Source organism: Heterocephalus glaber, unplaced genomic scaffold, assembly GCF_053883595.1.
Source record: "Heterocephalus glaber isolate CG9 unplaced genomic scaffold, H.glaber_assembly_v1.0 deba00001497, whole genome shotgun sequence".
In the NCBI taxonomy this organism is placed as follows: domain Eukaryota; kingdom Metazoa; phylum Chordata; class Mammalia; order Rodentia; family Bathyergidae; genus Heterocephalus; species Heterocephalus glaber.
In genome coordinates this window covers 11,279,982-11,299,294 of record NW_028258320.1, presented here as the reverse complement: position 1 = coordinate 11,299,294, position 19,313 = coordinate 11,279,982, and the positions used below count along the sequence as shown (strand labels likewise).

The 19,313-nt window shown below is 46.5% G+C and overlaps 1 protein-coding gene across 31 annotated transcripts in view; it reads right to left on the bottom strand.

Moving 5' to 3' along the window:
• Kcnma1 (potassium calcium-activated channel subfamily M alpha 1) overlaps nucleotides 1–19,313 on the bottom strand; it is a 732,631-nt gene that overhangs the window by 500,254 nt on the left and 213,064 nt on the right. The gene's annotated exons all lie outside the window — the stretch shown is intronic.

The window sequence follows — 19,313 nt, the reverse complement described above, 5'->3', positions numbered from 1 at the left end:
TTCACTTCCAACATCCCTCCACCGGCTGCACCTGCTCCTGCCCCCTGACCTAGTAAACCCTACTGGTTCTTTATGTGAATGATGCCTGCAGTTTTGCAAGAACTACTCCCCAAGCATCTGCTCTGACTGCTATTCACTTCAAGCAGCCTGGTGGACATGAAGCTTCCACTTCAAAAGAAAAAGTACTATGTCCTCAAACTTATGACCTCTTTCTTAGAAAGTCAATTTATAGCTTAGCCCTGGCCAACCCTGCCATTCTGACCTGGGAGCCCCATTGGAACTGGAAATGGCTTTTTCTATCTCTCCCCAAAGGCCTCCGAATTAGGTGACCAAGGAGGACTTACATTCCACCAAGGTGGACCGGTGACTCATTCCAAGCCTCCTTCATCCATTCAATATATCTATTCATTCAGTACCTACTATAATACAGGAACTGAGTACACAGCAGTGACTTAAACAGACAAATATACTTGGTTTTATGGGGCTAGTTTAGATTCTGATGGAAATAGGGAAAGATAGATGACAAATAAAATAAATAAGCCAAATCTATGGTGTATCAGAAATAAGTGTTTAAAGAAAAGCAAAAGATATGGATGAAGGAAACAGGAATGATTAAGTTTGAGAGTAATTTATCAAAACAACTATAAGTTAGAAAACAAGAAAAACTTTCAGAAAAATGTGACACTTGATAATACTTTTCGGAGTAAGCATGCGTGTCACCTACACCTCCAAGCCAGTTTCCTTCTGTGCAGAACAAGGCAGATCCATCCATAGGTCTCTATTACCTTCTAGCACAGAAATGTTATCTCTAAACAAGAGGGAGCAATTTGAATTGATTCTAGAATTTTTCAAGATCCAATAATTTTGGCCTAAGGTTCAGTGACATAAAAAATACACCCTCCTATGGCCTAGAGTTTTGAAAAATCTTCCTTGTGTACTCCTGAGCCCCAAAATTGTGTGGACCATCACAAATTCATCTGTTATTTTATTTTCTTCACTTGCTGTCTTAGAAACGAGTTTAAATCCAGGCTCTTTTTCCCTCAGTTACCCTGGAAACACCTTCCTGATAGCCACTAATTCCCTAAAAGGGTCATAAGGAGAACTCTGAGGGCAAGGACCTTGGGCAACCAGCCCCTAATGCTGTTTATCCTGGAGTCATGGTAGGGCTTGCAGCAGGCTCAGACTGAAGTAATTCACACTTGTACTGATAACGACAGCACCTGGCAGAGGGTTTTCTCTTTGTGGACATTTTCTTCCCTCTTTATTCTTTTCCATGAAGGTGTTGCAAGGGTCATGAGAAGCCCTTCATCTGGAAGAAGGCTTCCCGGGACTATCAGAAAAGCGAGCCAAGCCATCCATCAAACCTTCCTTAGCCACCTCTGATAGTCCGATCAAACCTTCTTTGGGGGCAGCTTTCCAGCACAGCGTTCTGCCTGCAGGGGGAGCTGTGATGCACAGGTTAGGAAAGACCTGGAGACTCCTAGAAGTGTCCCTATTCTCCAAGCAGACCCTGATGACAGTTGACCTTTGTTAGGTTCTTACGGTGTGTTAAACTTCAGCACATTTTTCTAAGTACTCCACATGTATTAACTACAGGTAATGACTACCCTCTGAAGCAACTGCTACTGTCGTTCCCATCATATGGATAAAGCAATCAAGATATAGCTTGTCCAACATCAGAGGTTGGAAGTGAAGGAGAATAGCCCCTGTGCTGTTTTTAACCACAAATGCTACAAAGCAGTGCTGTCCAGAAGAAATATAAGACCAGCTGTGTGTATATATCTAATCTTAAAGTTTCTAGAAGGCATTTATTTTTTGACATTTAACTATAACTTGTTTATAACTATAGACAGATTTAAAGACAAATACCATTCCAAGTAGGGAAATTGTCAAATCACTTTCACCTGTATCTTACACACATAAATTTTCTTTTCTTTTTCTTTTTTTTTTTTTTGTTATGCCCTCCCTTTTTAGTTCAGAGAACCCTGAATTTGTCTGAGGATGCAGGCAATTCACCTCAAGCAGCCTGGCCCACTTCTAGGCTGACTTCATCAGCCTGGGCCGCCCACTGTGATTTCATTCCTTTGCCAGCAAAGGGTTTAAAACCAAGCAGGTGACTCAGTCCTGGCCAGGGAGGTGAATCTGGGGGTGTGCTTGGTGCTTTGGGCACATGGTCCTGACTTTTAAAAACAAAGCCTGAAGAGATGGTGCCTTTTCTCCAGATTTGTTTTGCTTTCTTTTCTTTGCGGTAAAATGTGCATAACAAAATATACCATTTTTACTATGTTAAAGTACATAGTTCAGCAGTATTAAGCACATCCACATTGCTGTGCCATCATCACCCCATCTACCTCAGAGGCACATTTTTAAAAAGTAAAAAGAAAGGGTGAAATTAATTTTCACAATATAGTTTATTTAACTAATCTATCTAAAATATTGTCACTTCAAGATCTAATCCATTTAAGAATTATAAGAAGTTTTTACAGTCTTCTTTTCACAGTACTTTTCCCATGCAGAGCATATCTTGGCTCCAACCGGCCATGTCTCCAGTGCTCAGCAGCCACTGTGCTAGAATCCAGGTCTAGGATTTCTCGCGTTTCTCCATCTCATCCAGCTCCCAAGCATTCCCAGGGGAGAGCAACAAGCCATATGTTTACAAAGGCCTGTATGTCACCAACAGCTCTCTGGTGATTCACTCTAGAAGCCTAGATGGGGTATGATTCCTCTCGGCTCTAGATCGACATCTCTAGCCCCCGACCCTCATCACTGGCATCATGCTGACAGACACCACAAGGTCTGGAGCCTAAAGGAGAGCTTGTCCTAGTGGAGCAAATTTTGTGCCTCCCTCCTTCATCCTGCTGTGGGGTGCATCTCCACACAGAGACTGACCTCAGCGGTGGAGGTGGAGATGACACCTACGTAGCCTCTCAAGCACTCGTGGGCTGAGCCAATGATAAATAAACACACACTTATGTGGAAAGCAGGAAGCATGGGGAGGGGGTGAGGCAAGCAGTGGTTACTATGGAAACCAGCCAACCTCACTGTAGACTTTTCCCTGGTCCCTTGATCATTCAGTGGCTCATGAAGCCCAGTGGAGGGGCATTGTCCCTGTCCCTGTGGAAACCGTCCAAATGGGTCCATTACGATGAAGGCACATCAAAGAGGAAATAGTTATGGCTTTCCTGTCCAGTCATATCCATTTTTGTCCTAGGTATTACCCAAAGGAAAGAAAAGAAAATCAAATCACCCTTGCTACAGAAAGAAATGGCTGGAGGGCACCCAGGTGTAACAGTATGAGTGACATAGTTCTAGAAAAGGAAGTCATGAAACTGGCCCATGTGACCATGGCAGTAAATGTTCATCTGGACACATGGCTATGGCTTGAGGGCATGGGTACCTGCCCAACCTGAGGTAGTGCTCATCCCTGCTTTGATCTTTTCCAGAGCCATATGTTTTGAGGAGCTTCCTAACTTATTCTTTTATACATTCATTCACCTTTTCATTCATTCTTCCCCGAGAAGCATGTGGCACAGCAGAAAGGACTGCAGCCATCAAGTTACAAGATCCCAACCGTGATGTTTATTGGACAAATATCTCACCCAAGTCACTAAAAACCTGTTATTCTTTGGTTCCCTAATCTGTAACATTGCAACATGAACATGTATCTTTTATAGAGTTATATTCAACATCTTTAGACCCTGGCTTACATTGAATATAGAGCCCATATCTTATTCCATTGTGATCATCAATTGCCAAGCCGAGAGCATGTCCAGACACTTAATAATACCAGTTAAATAAAGAGATGACAAAATGCTTGCACATTTCTCCCTCTCTCTCTCTATCCCTCCCTCTCTCTCCCTCCCTCCTTCTCTCTCTCTCTCATTTTCACAGGAATATGGTTCAGATTCCTAGTACAAGACAAAAAGGGATTATAAAACTAAAATGCATGTTTCTTCTTCTTAAGTAACTTGTACTTTACTATATTTGATTAACAAATTATACAATACTTAGTCAGTGCCAGCTACTGTTCTAAGCATTTTACAAATATTAGGTCATTTGATCTTCAGAATTACCCAATAGTACCCAAGGACTATTATTGTCCTCTGTCACTGTCCAACTAGCAATTGGTAAAGCCAAGGTCAAACTCACCCAATCTGGCTCCACAACCTGTGCTCCTAACCACCCAGCTGTACAGCCTATAAGGCAGATGAGTCCCACATGTGCACAAGTGTACATGAATGATACACAAGACTGGCAGGTTTCAGAGGAAGGAAAGGCTGTGCACGAGGTAGGATGTGAACCCACAGAGTGCATAGAGGAGAAGAAAGGCTGGTTGGAAAGAGGTGAGGATCTAAGGATGGTAAGCCCTGCCATCTGCATCAGGAGTGTGAGCTTCAGTCCATGGGATGCCACTGAAAGCCTCAGAAACGCCAGGAAACCTAGGAAAAGTGGGTTTGGAGGAAAATTCATCTGGTAATGGCATTCAAGACAGACTGGAGGAAAAAGATGAGACAAATGAGGAGAGAGATGTAGAAGTTGTTAGGGAAGAAGTCCAGGAGAAAGAAACAGCAAGGGCAAATCCACAGGACTGGGTGGCTGCCAGGATGTAAGCCGTTCACAACAGTTTCCCACCAATGGCCTCGGTCAGAAACAAGTTCCAGGAAACACTCTCTGGACACTAGCTTGGCCCCCTGGAGCTGCATGTGGGCTCCCTGCAACACAGGTTTCCTGGGAAAGTGGACATGGTGCTCTCTTGAGCAGCCCACGGGAACACAAGCCAAGCTATTCCCACTTGTATGTGGCTGGTTACTGAAGCCAAGATGCAAATCTAATCCCAACAACAAAAATCCATGCCCACCTCTAATTGGAAAGATAGCTTGGGACATCAAACCACAGTCCTATTTGTTATAGTGTCCAATAAATTACGACTGCAAAATCTAAAGCCATCCTGGGTCTTCTAGCTAATTGGCATTCAGTTCCAATTCTCATTGGGTTGAAAAAGGAGGAGCAAGAATTGAGGACCTAAGGAGTGAGTTATGGCCCAAGAACATATTTGTCAGCCTTTGTGTCCCTGCTTACCAACTGCCTCAAATCCTCCACCCCAGCCCAGTTTCGCATTGATTCCCAGAGAAAGTTCTGTCTGATATCACAATGAGACAGTTGTGGGGGTGAAGACATGGCAGGTGGACCCATAAAATCAGCAAAGATAACTTGGCTTTGACAGGAGCTGGAGTTGGCCTTGTTATTTATCTCTTGTAGTTGAAGTCTTAGAATTCCATTTTCATTTTGATGGAGATGATAAACTCTTAGCAAACTTTTATGGCTCCCAGGATGAGACTAAGGACTTGGCTCCTGCCCCCTCCCTGCAACTTAGGCATACTTTGAAATGCAAGTCAGGGCTGAAACTGCTTTTGGTCAGAGGCAAGATGTATTTATCTTGTAAGCACAGCCATTAAGATGTGACCATGAATAGCTGAGGAGATAGAACATTAAGGGGCAAAACTGGAAGAAATAGCAGGTGAGGCAATGAAGGAAGGAGACAATGACACATGTACCCCCACCACGGGCTTTTTATGGTGCCGGGGGAGTGGGCCACATTAAAGGCATCTGCAGAGAGAAAGGAACCCCAGGAGTGGGCTGAGGGGAAACTTTGCAGGTGGAGGGCTGAGATGGACGTGTGCTGCATGCTAAGAGCATTCTGAGAGTGGACATAACAAACGGGAAAATTGTGCTTGCGTTTGTTTGTCTGTCGAATCCCTGTGGCTCTGAAATCCACCCGGTCTGCTTCTTTAAACACTAAAGAAAGTCTCCAGATGGAAAAATCTGAAGTCAGTCTGCAACATGAAAGAAAAGAAAGAAAAGGCAGGCTCATACAGAAAGCTGGCAACTCTGCTGTTCCTCTGAGCTCTAACCTACGGATCTGGGCTATGAGATACCAGAGAAAGTCAGGAGACATGGATTCTAGTCCATATACTGCCTGGGACTGACTGCGTAATCTTAGACAAGCCCCACTTCACTCGTATGTAATGTAAATGGTGGGGAAATGTAATCAAGAACAAATAGCAAAGGCATAACATCGGGTCTGCCACCTTCCAAGCCTTTGCTGACATCACTATCAATCACAGCATTCATTACAGCAGAGCCTCTGTGGCTGAGGCTTGAATCTGCAGCAAACCATTCTCTGTAGGCATCGCCAGCCTATCAGAATGGTCCCAGAACATGAAACGTGTTCACCTTCCAAACTAGATCTCTTCTAATCCTCAAGGATGAGGGCTATAAAACAGTGTATATCATGTGTAATCTCATTACAAACATCCTTAACTAGGTCCTACCTGTTTTTCCTTCACTTTGGCCTTTCCAGGACTTAGTGGCATATGAAGCCTCTTCACTCAGCCCCAGGCCCGAAGCTCCAAAACTGACCTTGTACATTTGTTTTTGAGCCTCTTTACCTTAGGTTCCCCTAGTCTATAGAAAGCATCTTCCAGGCCTGATATCCTCACTACCCTCCTAAGGGTCTCATCAAGGTAGTGAACTCTATTCCTTTTCAAATGCTTTGAGATCATGGAAGAGAAGACAGCCCAGGGAAGTTCAAAGACTTAATTATTGCCCTCAGTTCTTTTGAAAATTATTAAAGAACCCAGAATTAGAAATTCAGATTTCCTCCAGACTCCTGAGAACAAACAGCTCTCTTATAAATGGCTTAATGTGTCTGTTTAATGTACACAGAATTATCTTTCAGGAAAGCAGATTGTTTTTCTCGTCATTTTGCATTTCTGAAATATACCACCTATGGCAAAGGACGGGGATTCGAAGTCTGACAAAATCTACAGCAGAAGTAATTAGCACCAGAGGCTGTTTCTGAAAGAAAGTTAAAGGAAAGCGAAACCGGTAACTTATTTATTTCTATCCTTTCTATCTTGATCTCTCCATCTCAGCCCGGGAGGAAGAGCTGTATATGTGCGTGCTGGAATTGCCTCTGCAAGGCTTGCTCAGTAAAACAACTCCTGAGCCCCCAGCACACAACTCTCTGTGGGCCGGGGGACTATGGAAACCGTCTCCAGTGTGAAAACTCCTTGGAGAAAAAAAACAACCAGCAGAGCTGTGGATTTGTCAAGCAGCACAAGGGCACAGGAGCGGTCATGTTTTTGTGATTTAGCATCCAAGGGAGGGCGCAGCCTTCTTCCCAAGGATCTGGACAGTCTTTCTTTAAATCATGTTAATTAAACTGGAAACATTCAAAATAGCCCACTGAGGGTTGCCGTGGTTGTTTTTGGTTTGGGGGGTTATTTTTGGTACCAGGGATTGAAGGACCCTAGTTAGCAAGACAGACTCCATATTGCTGCTGAACGACCCACCTGCCTGCCCTTTAGATGCACTCAAAAGGAGGAAGCTTAGAAACCTCCTCCCCTTAGAGAGTCTCTTAGAAACAACAATTAATCAACTATTGTTTTACAAATGTTCTAACAGCAGGACATTCCGCTTCTGTACCTTTTGCTTGCTTTACTAGGTCTATCCCATAGGGGGGCCTAGAAACTGCTGGCCTCGAAGGTGTATAAAATATGTTAATCTCCCCCAAGTTGAGGCTCCAGTCCGATGCTCAGCTCGGGTCTCGGCCAGTAATAAACTCCTGTGTGGATTTAATATCGGTCTCTGGTTGGTTCTTTCTCACTGGGTGCAACAGGGATCAAACTTGGGACCTTGCGCTTGCGAAGCAGGCGCCAGAACCACCGAGCTAAATCCCCGGCCCTCCATGGTTGTTTTTTTAAGCACATCTAGGAAGTCAACCTAAAGGAAGCTTCATTTGAGAAATTCTTGCAATATGAAATCCACTGAGCACCCAGAGCATCTGGTACCTGGCTATAAATCTGGGGCTAGCCTCCCTGGGGGTGAGCTCCTGCCAGCCCCCTGAGCCTGCCACCTTGCTCCAGAAATTTAAAATGACTGTAGCCACAATAATGTCTCCTCACTCCACAGCTCCTTCTGAGGACCTTCTGGCAGTCATTATTTTAAATAAGTGCATCATTTATGTATGAGGTGTTCATCAGTACACCGTGATGGGCTGAATCCGCCGCTGGTGGAGGAATGGATTTTCAGGACCGTAATGACTGTTTGTTTCCACAGTCCAGTCAAAGTGGCACCGAAAAAACAAAGGACAAGATGCTTCTCTGACATTGGGACTCCTTTGGCAGAGGCTGCTCAACTGGAAGAATGCTCTTCCCGTCAGTGTGAGGGGCCCGGGGCATCATCACAAGTGGGTGGGAACATGACTCCTTCAGAGGTGTCCATGAGTTTGATGATGGCCCAAGAGGGAGCTCCAAGAAGAAGTAGTTTTTAAAAAGCCAGCTCCTTTGGGGGAGACCTTGGCCTTGGTGTGTGGCCCCTCCCACCACGGCACCTCCTCCTGTCAACTCCACAGCCACATCCATCTAGAAGCTTCTGCCTATATACTCCCGCCTTTTCTGCATAGTGAGCTCCAACGTGGGAGGGGGTTGGGAAGGTAAAGAACCTTAGGGACAGAGTCAGAGCCAGCAGCCCTATCTCACAGGGCTGGGTGAGCCACAAAAGAGTTTGAGATTTTAGTCTGAATGAACCACAACCCCAGGGAGGGCCATGAGGAGATGCTCTCTGTTTATCGTGCTTCTCTCCAGTTGCTCCCACAGTAAGCGAAGAACCGTTCTTCCTTGTGCCATTCTCCTACTGCCTGGCACAAAGCCAAGGGCACAGGAAGTCTTGCTGCCTTTTCTGACTAAAAGACAGTAAAGGGAATGAGAAAACGTAGAGACAGTTTGGACTGCAAGGAAACAAATTACTGACAAACTGCTAGCACCCCTCAATTCATCCCTGGCCCTCACCGCAGCCTTGAAGAGAAGACTGACCCCTCCAAGGTTACCCAGAAAGGTCATAGTGGAGCTAGGATTAGAACACAGTTTTCTGCTGACCACATTTCTCAGAAAAAAGTGATTCTCATCTCTATTCTCACATCCCAAATTGATCGCAACCCCTGTCAACAACTCCAAGGCCCAGAGAGCAATGCACAGCATGAGCTGAGGTAAGGAAATGAATTTCTCCCTTTCAGGTCTGAGCTTTCTTCCTGGAGGGATCTGAGGTGGCTGAGAAACCAAGCTGCCCAGCTCCTGGTTCCGAAGGAGATGGTAACATCATGGCGGCTGCCTGGGGAACCCATGCAGGTGCCTGGGGAGTAAACAGCTACTGGAAACAACTTCTTTTCTTTGCAGGGAGTTATTTTCCACCCCTGGGGCATGAGCCCAGGCAGACAGCTCCGTGAGTGCCCAGCTGATATCTTTAACTCTGGAGAGACTCTCTGAGCCATGCCTCAAAATAGTCCTTCACTCAAGAACAAGGGAAATGGTCTGGACCCCTCCCAGTGGCCTTCCAAACCCCACACTTTCTTGGGTAAGACAGGACTTGGAAGCTAACAGGGCCCAGCAGCCCTCTGAGATCCCACCTTTTTTGTGAGCTGCTCTCTGTTTCAAGCTATTTTTAGTGTAAAGGAAGAGAGTTTGAAGCAAAGTGGTGTGGGACAAAGGTCTTTTCTTCCTCTATCCTTTTCCATGAGCCATTTCCTGTTTCCTTAGGACAGCTGCTTCACCAACAAAGGGTGGGGAGCATTAAAAAGGGAATGAGAAGCAGGTGAGAATTTAGCCTCTTTGCTAACATTGCCCCAGACGGTTTGGAGAAGGTAGTGGTTTCTCAGCCCTTTGGATTAATCTGCTGGATCCTGGGCTGTCTGATCCTTCAGAGGAGCCAGTTCACCCAGTCCACTTGGCTTCTAGATTAACTCACTCTCGATAAACAAAGAAGGCCCAGAGGGAGGTCTTCTTGTCCAGGGAGGAGGAAGATCCCCCAGGAAAGATTGTGCCTTTGTACACCTGTGCCCTGGGAACCAGACTCCTGGCTTCTCACCTCCGCTATGCCTCCTGTGTCAGTGCAAGGCCAATTGGATGAACTAAAATTTAACTAGATGAGCAAAAAGATAGCCCTTATGCTTAAGAGTCTTAGATGTGTTAAATTGAGTTACTGAGTGCCCTAATTCCTTAAGAAACACAAAGAAGCAACTCTCATGTCCTCATTTCCTCACCACTCAGGCAGGAGAGAATATTTCTCACAATAAAATTTTTGGGGCAAATGATAGCTTTCTGTTGGCATCATTTCCCTGAAATCATTGGTTTTTAGGGGGTGGGGGAGCCTTATTCAGAGCCCAGACTCTAAAAAATGGGGCTTCTAGGCACCAAATTGGGATGTTCAGAGCCCATAGGCACGCATCAGTCTGCCTCCTCCTAAACATAGCCTACTGAACTAAACTCAGAAACGTCAGCTTGCGTGTGGTCCCGGGTGTGACTTGCAAAGCACGTGCTTCCCGGCAACAACAAAAGGTGATGCTTTGTCATAGTCCTCGTCTCTATTTTTGAGTCTCATCGCTAAACAAACTTTCTCTCAAATAAAATGGAGGCTCAAGGGAGAATCTCAGCCCTCTAGGATATTTTTCTGACAAACAGAGTCTGCTAAGCCATCAGCATCCTCTGAAGGAAGGCCTTGAGGGGACTGCAGCCCCAAAAAAGGCAGTCCAAGGTGGTGAGGTCCAAATACATTCCATTCCCTACCACGCCTCCAGGGGGCGCCAGGTTTTACTGGTTGGAAAGGAAGTAAAGAAGAAAAAGGAGAGATGGGAAGGAGGGAAGGATAGAGGATGGCTGGTTAATATCAGTCACATAAACATATTTATTATGACCCCTGGCATCCATAGGATCCAGGAATGTGCATGATATGAGACCGAGATTAGAAGAACTGAGCTCCCAGGCCTGTTCAAGAGACTAATGGATGGATCACTGGCTCTGATTTATCACCAATCTCTACTTCAAAAAGCTTGCCACCCAAAAGCATTCTAGCAAACACAAGCATAACATTTCCACTTTCAACATTCTGCATGATTGCACTTTATGGATTTTTCTGGAAGCACCAATAGGTGCCCATTGTCTTGAATGGCATCTGACACTGCCATGGGTGGCATTCTGGTGGAGCTCTGGGATTGTTTAAAAGAATGTTTGAAGGGAAGGCTGAAGAGCTTGAAGGAGACAGGGACAGAAGACTCTGTGTCTTTGTCGCCTGATGATGCAGCTGTTTGCCCATCTCCTGCCAATGGCTCTGTGCTCACTGGGGTATACTGGGGCTGTCGTGCCGTCTGAAATCAGCCTGTCTCTGCCCTGTCATCCCTGCTGCACTTTCAGGGATGGCTGGGCGCTGGGACCACAGCAAGCGCATTTGACCCTCTTCCCACCAGACTCCTCTGGCATCCTGCCAAAGCATTTCCCATGACACATGCCCACGACGCACAGCCCCAGGGAGAGGCCAGCGGCCCTCCGGCCCTGGGCCAGCTCGGGAAGGTTGTGTGAAATGAGAATTTCCTGGCCGACCTGACAATGGTGAGTCAGGCTGGCAGGAGCCTGCCGCAGGAGGGACCAAGCCTGGGTGAGCCTGAAAACTGTGTGGGTTCAGAGCAAGGACTGACAACTGGACAGACCCAGACAGGGCTTCTCAGGGCACTCAGACGTTCAAAAGGCCGTGCCCGAGCCCCGCAGCCCTCTGAGAGGATGCTGGCTTTGGAAGGTCTAAGGCTGCGGCATCTCAGCCCCAGGAAAGGACTTATTCTCCATTCCCTACCCCAGTGAGTCTCTAGACCAGTCACTTCCTCTTTAAAATGGCGAGATCACCGGGATGGCAACAAAAATCAGAGCCACCAACACCCATTAGCACTAACCAGGCCCTAAACATTGTACACACACTGATTCATTAACTCCTCACCGCAACGTAACGGGTGCCTATTGTCCCCATTTTACAGATGAGGAAACTGAGGTGCCCAAAGATGACACAGCTCTCCCAGGGTGAAAGCCCTAAAGAGAGATGGTGCAGATGCCACGTTCGGGCCCAATGGCAGCCCTCTGTGTTCCAAGGACCACAGCAGACTCTTCTCAAGGATGGTGTTCCAGGGTAGAGGAATAGGAAGAACTGGAGACCTGGGAGTTCGAGAGATTCAACTAGCCCAGCAAAGCTTTCAGAGCTTTCAATGATAACAAACAGCCCACGGGGCACTTTGTGGGTTCCCATGAAGTGAGACAGAGACACAGTGAACCAGGTGAAAGCAGGATCCACAGGTCAGGCCGTGGTGACTGGCGGAAGTCTGAGTCCTACTTCCATTGTGACAGAGGTGGCCTTTAGGGGGAGGCCTGCATCCTGCACAGATCCCAGCAGTGTTTCCCCTCGTTTTTTAGGCACCACTGACTGCAGGGTACCTTGGGGAACACCAACAAACAAATGTGCGTTGGACAGTTGGATAAACAGATGTAGATACACGGGACAACGCAGATAACCACTTTTACCTGGACATTCCAGAGGAGGGGGAGCCCTTGCCCCCGGAACCCAGGGGCCCCTCGAGACGGAGGTGATGGCCAGCATGAAGCAGGTTACTCCTGGGCCAGAAGGCTTTTTCTCTCTCCAGGGTGACCTAAAGATGGATTTTTGAAAGTCTCCTTCATTTCTCCAACAGCCCTGGGGAGGCCGGAGCAGCCAACACTCCAGCTTGTAAAATTAACAGCTGCTCTTTACAGAATGCCTCGAGAGTCGGGCACACGGAGCATGTGGCCCACAGACCAGGAGGTGGTGTGGACCAAAGTGCTGGCCTGTGGGGTCCTCTCTGTGGTAAGGCCTGGACTTTCCGAGCTGCCAGGGAGCCTGGGGTGCAGGGACTGCAGGAGGGAGGGCAGGCAGGTGACCCTGCTACCCACTTCTCAGACACCTTCCCCTGAACTTGGGAAGTGGAAAATGTTCTGCTCATTTGCTGAGCCCTGCTGGGAACCTGCTGGGAACTTAGGGCCCTGCTGGCTCTGACCTCTCTCCTCCTCTCTACTGCAGGATCTAGTTGAGGCTGGGGAAGGAAAGTTGGCCATGTCCTCTGGGAAGGGGGCAGATGTTACATCTTATCCGTGGCCTTGGGCTTCGAGTAACTTGGGGAACAAACCCCAGCAGCCATTTAAGGAAGGTATCTACAGTGACGGCGGCGCGGGGAAGCAGCAGACTTTTTCTCTAGAGGGCCAGACAGTAATTATTTCTGTCTGGTGGCTGTTTGGAACTCTGTGGATACTACTCCACTCTGCATAGTCATGTGTTAAGAAAGCAGCCATAGATGATATGTAAATGAGCGAGCACTGCTGTGTTCCAATAAAACTTTATTTATGGACACTGAAATCTGATTTCAAATAATTTTAAAATGTTACAAATTATTCTTCCCTTGATTTTTTTAAAACCATTTTTAAAAGTATAAAACCATTCTTAGCTCATGAGCCATACAAAAGAGCCAACAAGCCATGGTGAGCCACAACTCGTAATTAGTTGATCCCTGGCTAGTGAGAGTGTAGTAGGGAAACCATTCCATGGCAAGATGAGAATGGGAACTGCTGGGCCAAACACACTCTTTCTGCTTTCTGGCTTCAGGACTTCCGTGAACATTTCTACGCTCTATGCACTAACAATCTGGAAGGGGGGCAAGAAATGAAGTCTGTCTGTGCCCCCAGGGAACCACATCTATCCTCCAGCATCTCTTGGGTTTAGTGTTCTTTGCAGCCTAAGTAAAGCCAGTAAGTGCCCAGTGTGGTGGCGCATGTCTGTAATCCCAGCACTCAGGAGGCTGAGGCAGGAGGATTGCTGGAAGTTCAAGGCCAGCCTGAACTAAATATAATGAGACCTTGACTCAAAAAAAAAGTAAAGTCTGACCAACTATCAGCAACTGCACCACCAAATGAGGTCCTACCTCTTTTAGAACATCTCCACTGATGGGGAGCTCACTACCTGTTATGGGAGCTTGCTCAGTACGATCACTTTTCTGATTCATGTTTTTTCATCTGAGTAAATGATGCTGGATTACAAATAACTTAGTGCAAATCTAATGCATCTTCCATCAAATGAAGACAAAATATTTTTAATAGTATAAAAAATGTAATATTTTTCTTTGATTTGTTTTTGGCTTACACCTAATATATGAGCTCTGTATTCATGCACAGGATAAAATGCATGATTTTTAAGTCCTCGTGGGGAATTACCCCATGGTTCCTTTGAACCAAAGCTTCCCTTGGAGGTGTTAAATAAAACCTCGATTGACTCCCAACAGCACAGAGAGGAGGACATACCAGCTCACTCTGGGCCATGCTTACTAAAAATACAGCCCTGAGAAACCTCTGGACTTTCTTCCAGAGAGCATTTGAGGATGACATAAGAGTTTTATATAGATTTGCCAAAAATATAAAAAAGGAGGGGCACAGATGAGGGGAAGAGAGGGTGAGACAGAAATGCGAACAGTGTGTGAGTCTGCTGCCAGGCACCACTGAAAAAGCAAAGCAAAGGATGCTAACGAGAATCACCAGCTCCAGGGGCTGCCTCACAGGAGGAATGACAGCGATGAATGCCACATATTTGATTAAGCGCATGCCCACTTGCACCCCATTTGGTTCAACTGGTCCAATTCCATGTGCAAACAGCCCAGCAGTGAATCCACATCTATTTAACACTATTAAACCAATAGGATTATTCCCTTTTGAAAGGCATATTTGACGTACATTTCCTTTTGGACCCTCAGAGATAAGAATAAAATGGTCCAGGCTGTGAACATAATGTTAATCCAAAATGCCACACATGTGACATACTTAGGGAGATAAAGGGAGAGGCTGCTGTTCTCTTTCTCCTTCCATTGATAAATCATCCTCCAGACATTAAAGCAAGCAGTAAATGTTTTCAATTCGTGGAATTAGACGTGTGCATTTCCTGGAGCAAGATTCAAATGCAGGAGCAGAGGAAAATAGAGAAAATAACTAAAAAAAGTGATGCTAAAGGCCCTATCTCTGCTCAAGGAGCTGGTAACTACATTGGTGGTAGCAAACTTGGAAGAAAAGCACAAGACCCTGAATTTGTCAAGAGGTTTGGGACAATCCAAACAGTGTAGACACTGTTAGGGACGCTGTCATTGGCCACAGGAAATACTCTCCCTGGAGAGATAGTGGCTCTGAGAATACGTGGAAATCAACATGAATATTCAGGAGGTAGGCGCCGATGGAGATGGTGTATGTATTTATCTCCGCATGTGTTTGCGTATCTCTGACTTTTCTCTTTATAAACAGGTTCTCCGGTATCACTCTTGTACTATACAATTTTAGGCTCTCTCAGTACCTATCTTCCAATTTGTTTATAAAATAAGGGCATGAACTAGACCAAGAGTCAGCCAACAGTGGCTTAGTAAGCAAATCCGGGCCACCAATTGTATCTGCAAATAAAGTTTTATTAAACATGATGCACCATGGCTGTTTATGGCTGCCTGTAAACCATGATGGCAGAGTTACGTAGCCATGACAGGTCCACGTAGCCCACAAAGCCTGAAATATTTGCTACAGAAGAATTTACCAACCCTGCACTAATATATCTACTTTGATTTTTGGCTTATGATTCTACAAAATACAATGAAACTATACCAAAGCCTGCTGATGTGTTTCTTGCCCTCTATGTTTAGATGTCACCTCAAGGCTCAATTTGATTCACAAAAATGCATGCAGCGCCAGGGATTTAGCTCAGTGGTGCCACCGCTTGACTCACAAAAATGTATGCAGAACATAACCACATACGTGTAAATTTCAAATAGGAAAGTAAGGAAATCAGGGCAACAGGAAAATGAAAGAAGTGACCCAGAGAGGAATCCAGGAGAGATGTGGGCACTTAAAACAGAAAACACTAAGATGCTCTGTCTTTTCCATGGGCCACCAACCTGGGTCACACCAGTCATCACCGGAGAGACATGATCCCTTTCCTACTTCAACAGTGTTCCTTGGGTATTCACCAGGAGGACCACAATCTCTAGAGCAAAGACCTGTGACCCATAGGTGTGTATAGAAAGTGGATGTTGTAAGGTGTAGTAAACGAAGTCGTCAACAACACCTAGACAGGTGGGCGAAGTCCTGATGACACATACTGCTACGCTGCAATGGCCTTCAGGGTGGGCCAACTCTATGTCCTGAAGTGGAATATACCAGAGATTCTTACAGTGTGTTTCAGAATTCTAAAATAAGTGCTTACTGTTTTATAGTTGTCCATCAAGGTTTGTAAGAGACTGGCTCCAGGACTCCCTGTGGATACCAAAATCTAAAGACTTGAGAGTCCCTTATATAAATGGGGCAGTGCTTGCACGTAAACTACCCACATCCTATCCAGCGCTTTACATCACCCCCAGATTACTAGTAACACTAATACAATGTAAATGCTATGCAAATGCTTTGCAAATAATTGTTGCACTGTACCATCGAGGGAACAAAGAACAAGAAAACAAGGCTGTACATGTTCATTACAGACTTGATCCCCCCTCCCAACATTCATGATATGTACTTGATGTGTTGAATCCATGGATGTGGGATATGCAGACACAGAGGGCCAACTGCTTTTACAATCAGAATTTTTTTTTTTTAATTTAGAAAGAGATAGAGGAAGCAGTAACTGTTGACAGCCTGCTGTTGGCTTTGACACAGAAGCTCTCAGCCGTGTGCACCAAGAGAACTCCTGGTCTGCCCAGTCTTGCTGTCCTTGTGCCGGGGACAGATAAGGCAAAGAGGCGAATCTGAGACCTGCAGCCACTGGGTCAGGGAATTCCATCACTCTGGTGACAAGGCTCCAGGTGTTGACTATAAAAAGACCTGGTGAGTGGTGATTATCGTTTGTCATTTTTTAAATAGAGCTCTATAGCATTCTATCTAGTTCAGCAATATAAATAATTCTCACTCTGGATGGCTGTTGCTCACTGCTGGACACCCCATGCCTGGACCAGAGCCACTGCAGGTGAAAAGTCACCAGGGATCGGAGGGATGGTGTGCCTGCCCGAGAGCCCACGGTTATTCTGGGGCTGTCCTGCTAAACCCTCCCCAGCTGGGCCTTACCCACACATCTCAGCCTCCAGACTCTTGCCTGTGACACGTAGACAGGTGAGAAAGGAACCCAGACGTGAAAGGCCAAGCTCCTGAGCATGAGTCAAAGAAAACAATTAGAAATTGAGAAGGGAAACTGAACAGCCAGGTGTTGAGTCTTGTTCTGGTCCCACCGTTGCAGGGATAAACATTTGGACAGCTCAAGGCAAACACAGCTTTGGGTTCTGAACAGGCAGAGCAGCTTTCTCCTGTGTGCTGGGGCTCAGTGGGAAACCTGTTCTGTGTGCAGAGCAAGGCCCTACCTCGTCCTGAGGGATGGACCTATCCCTGAGGAACCACCCAGACGCAGAGACCCTGCTCCCTGTGCCCAGGGGCCGGTCACATCTAAGGGGTCCCAACAGCCCCGGCAGGACTTTCTCCAAGGAAGCCCAGCATCGAAAATAGGGCGGCCTGGGAAGAGCTGCTTCCACACCCAAAGGTTAAGTCAGTCAGGCCAAGGGGCCTCACAACCCAGTTGGCGCCAATGCAGTAATGTCAAAAGGTCTCATCCAAAGAGACAGGTGGTGGCTTAGACAAGAAAAGGCACTGTCTTCAACCAGGAAACTGTAACAGAAAATGAACACGAGGCTGGGAGTACGGAGTCTGTAGACACAGAGTTGCCTCTGTCACTTGAAGCTGATACTTTTTGGTGAGTCATGGCCCTTTCTGTGCTCTGCAAAGATGACCCTTTCAGCCATTTACCCACCTCCACTAATTGGTGTCACTTTGGGCCTTGCTCTACGTGGCCACAGCAGGCACTCTTTCTTGTACTGTCGCAGAGGTGGTAAGGCACTTTTCCAGTAGCTCCAAGCTCCTGCCTAGCCCACGGGACCTTCATTCATCCAGCAGCTCTTTCTCTGAAACAGCCAATCATGGTACTTCACCCTCAAATCTCACCGCTCAGCCCGAATTCTTTAGGTTGGCCTAGAAACCCAATAAGCTGTCTCCAACTCTCTTCTCATCTTTCCTGCTCTCCGATGTCTCTGTGTCCACGGCCCTGGGTCACTGGGTGGCCTCCACTCCCTCAAGGCGCCATGTCCCTCTCTCCTCCTGCTGCTTGCTCACCGAGGAAGGAGCCTCTCTTTTGACTCACAGGATCCTAACTCACATTTCAATACACAGCTCAAAAGCTTTCTGTCTTATTAGGTATACACAGCTTCTGGCCTACCAAGCAATCCCAATCTTGTTTTCAAATTCTAGCACTTTTGTTTCTTGGTGTCTTCTGGACCACCAAGTGTGTGCTCTGTTCACCTGGAAATGGACCCCCACCTCCTCCTTCAGCCTCAGTGTCATGAATGGAAACACTGCTGTCTTCCCTGCATGCAGCACCCCGAACACTCCTTCATGAACGTCTGTAGGTGGTACAATCAAACCAGGCTCAGTCTTTGTTTTCCACAGCACTGCAAAGAACACTTGGCCCAGAGTCAGTGCTCAGTACCTCTTGGCTGATGCCGATGATGTCTATGACGGCCACATGCTAGGAAGAAGTGTCACATTTGGGCAACCAAGATGTCTGTCATTAGGTGCCTACTGTCACCACCATGTGCAGAGTACACGACCTCCATTCTGGATACCCAAATCCAGAATCCAGGCTCTTTATGTCCCCAGGGCAGAATGCATTGACTCTCAAGCACAGAAGAGCAATGGAGACTTTAGCAAAGAATCAGAAGGGAAGAGGGTGGCGGTGGTCACACAGCACAGCCAGCTGCAAGCCACCTGCAAACTCTCACTGGACATGGTTTCTTCTGGGTCACATGGGACCAGACTGTCTCCCTCTCTTCAACCATGCAGCAAGTGACTTCACCAGTTTCTCTATCCTCCTCGAAAACCCTAACTTTCCATTTCTCCTCTTTCTATTTTGCCCTAAGTTGACATCCACTATGGCTTCGTAGCCAGACTCTTGAGGAGAGTTGGTTCCTAATGGATCCCTCAGTTCTCAGGATCCCATCCTCTGGGAAAGTGGTCCAGCCCGTGTCACTGTTTCCCCACAGACAGTGTGAGATGTTTACCCCAAACACAACACAGAGTTCTCCTCAAGAAGGACTCCGATTCGTGAAATTTTCTCCACCTCCCTTTATCTACAATCACCTCTTCATTGAGTTTCTGCCAAGAACTGTTGAGGTAATAACATCTATTTTCCAGAGTCTCTGCTTGATCCCTGATCCACCAAGCCATTAGGAGGCCCCTGCTCATTCGAAGAGCCAGATGACTCCTCCCTGGCCATTGCTACAGGCCAAGAAAGGGCAGCCCATACAAAACAGCTTCCAGAGTCACAGTGAGAAGTCACCAGATGCATCTTCCTTCACA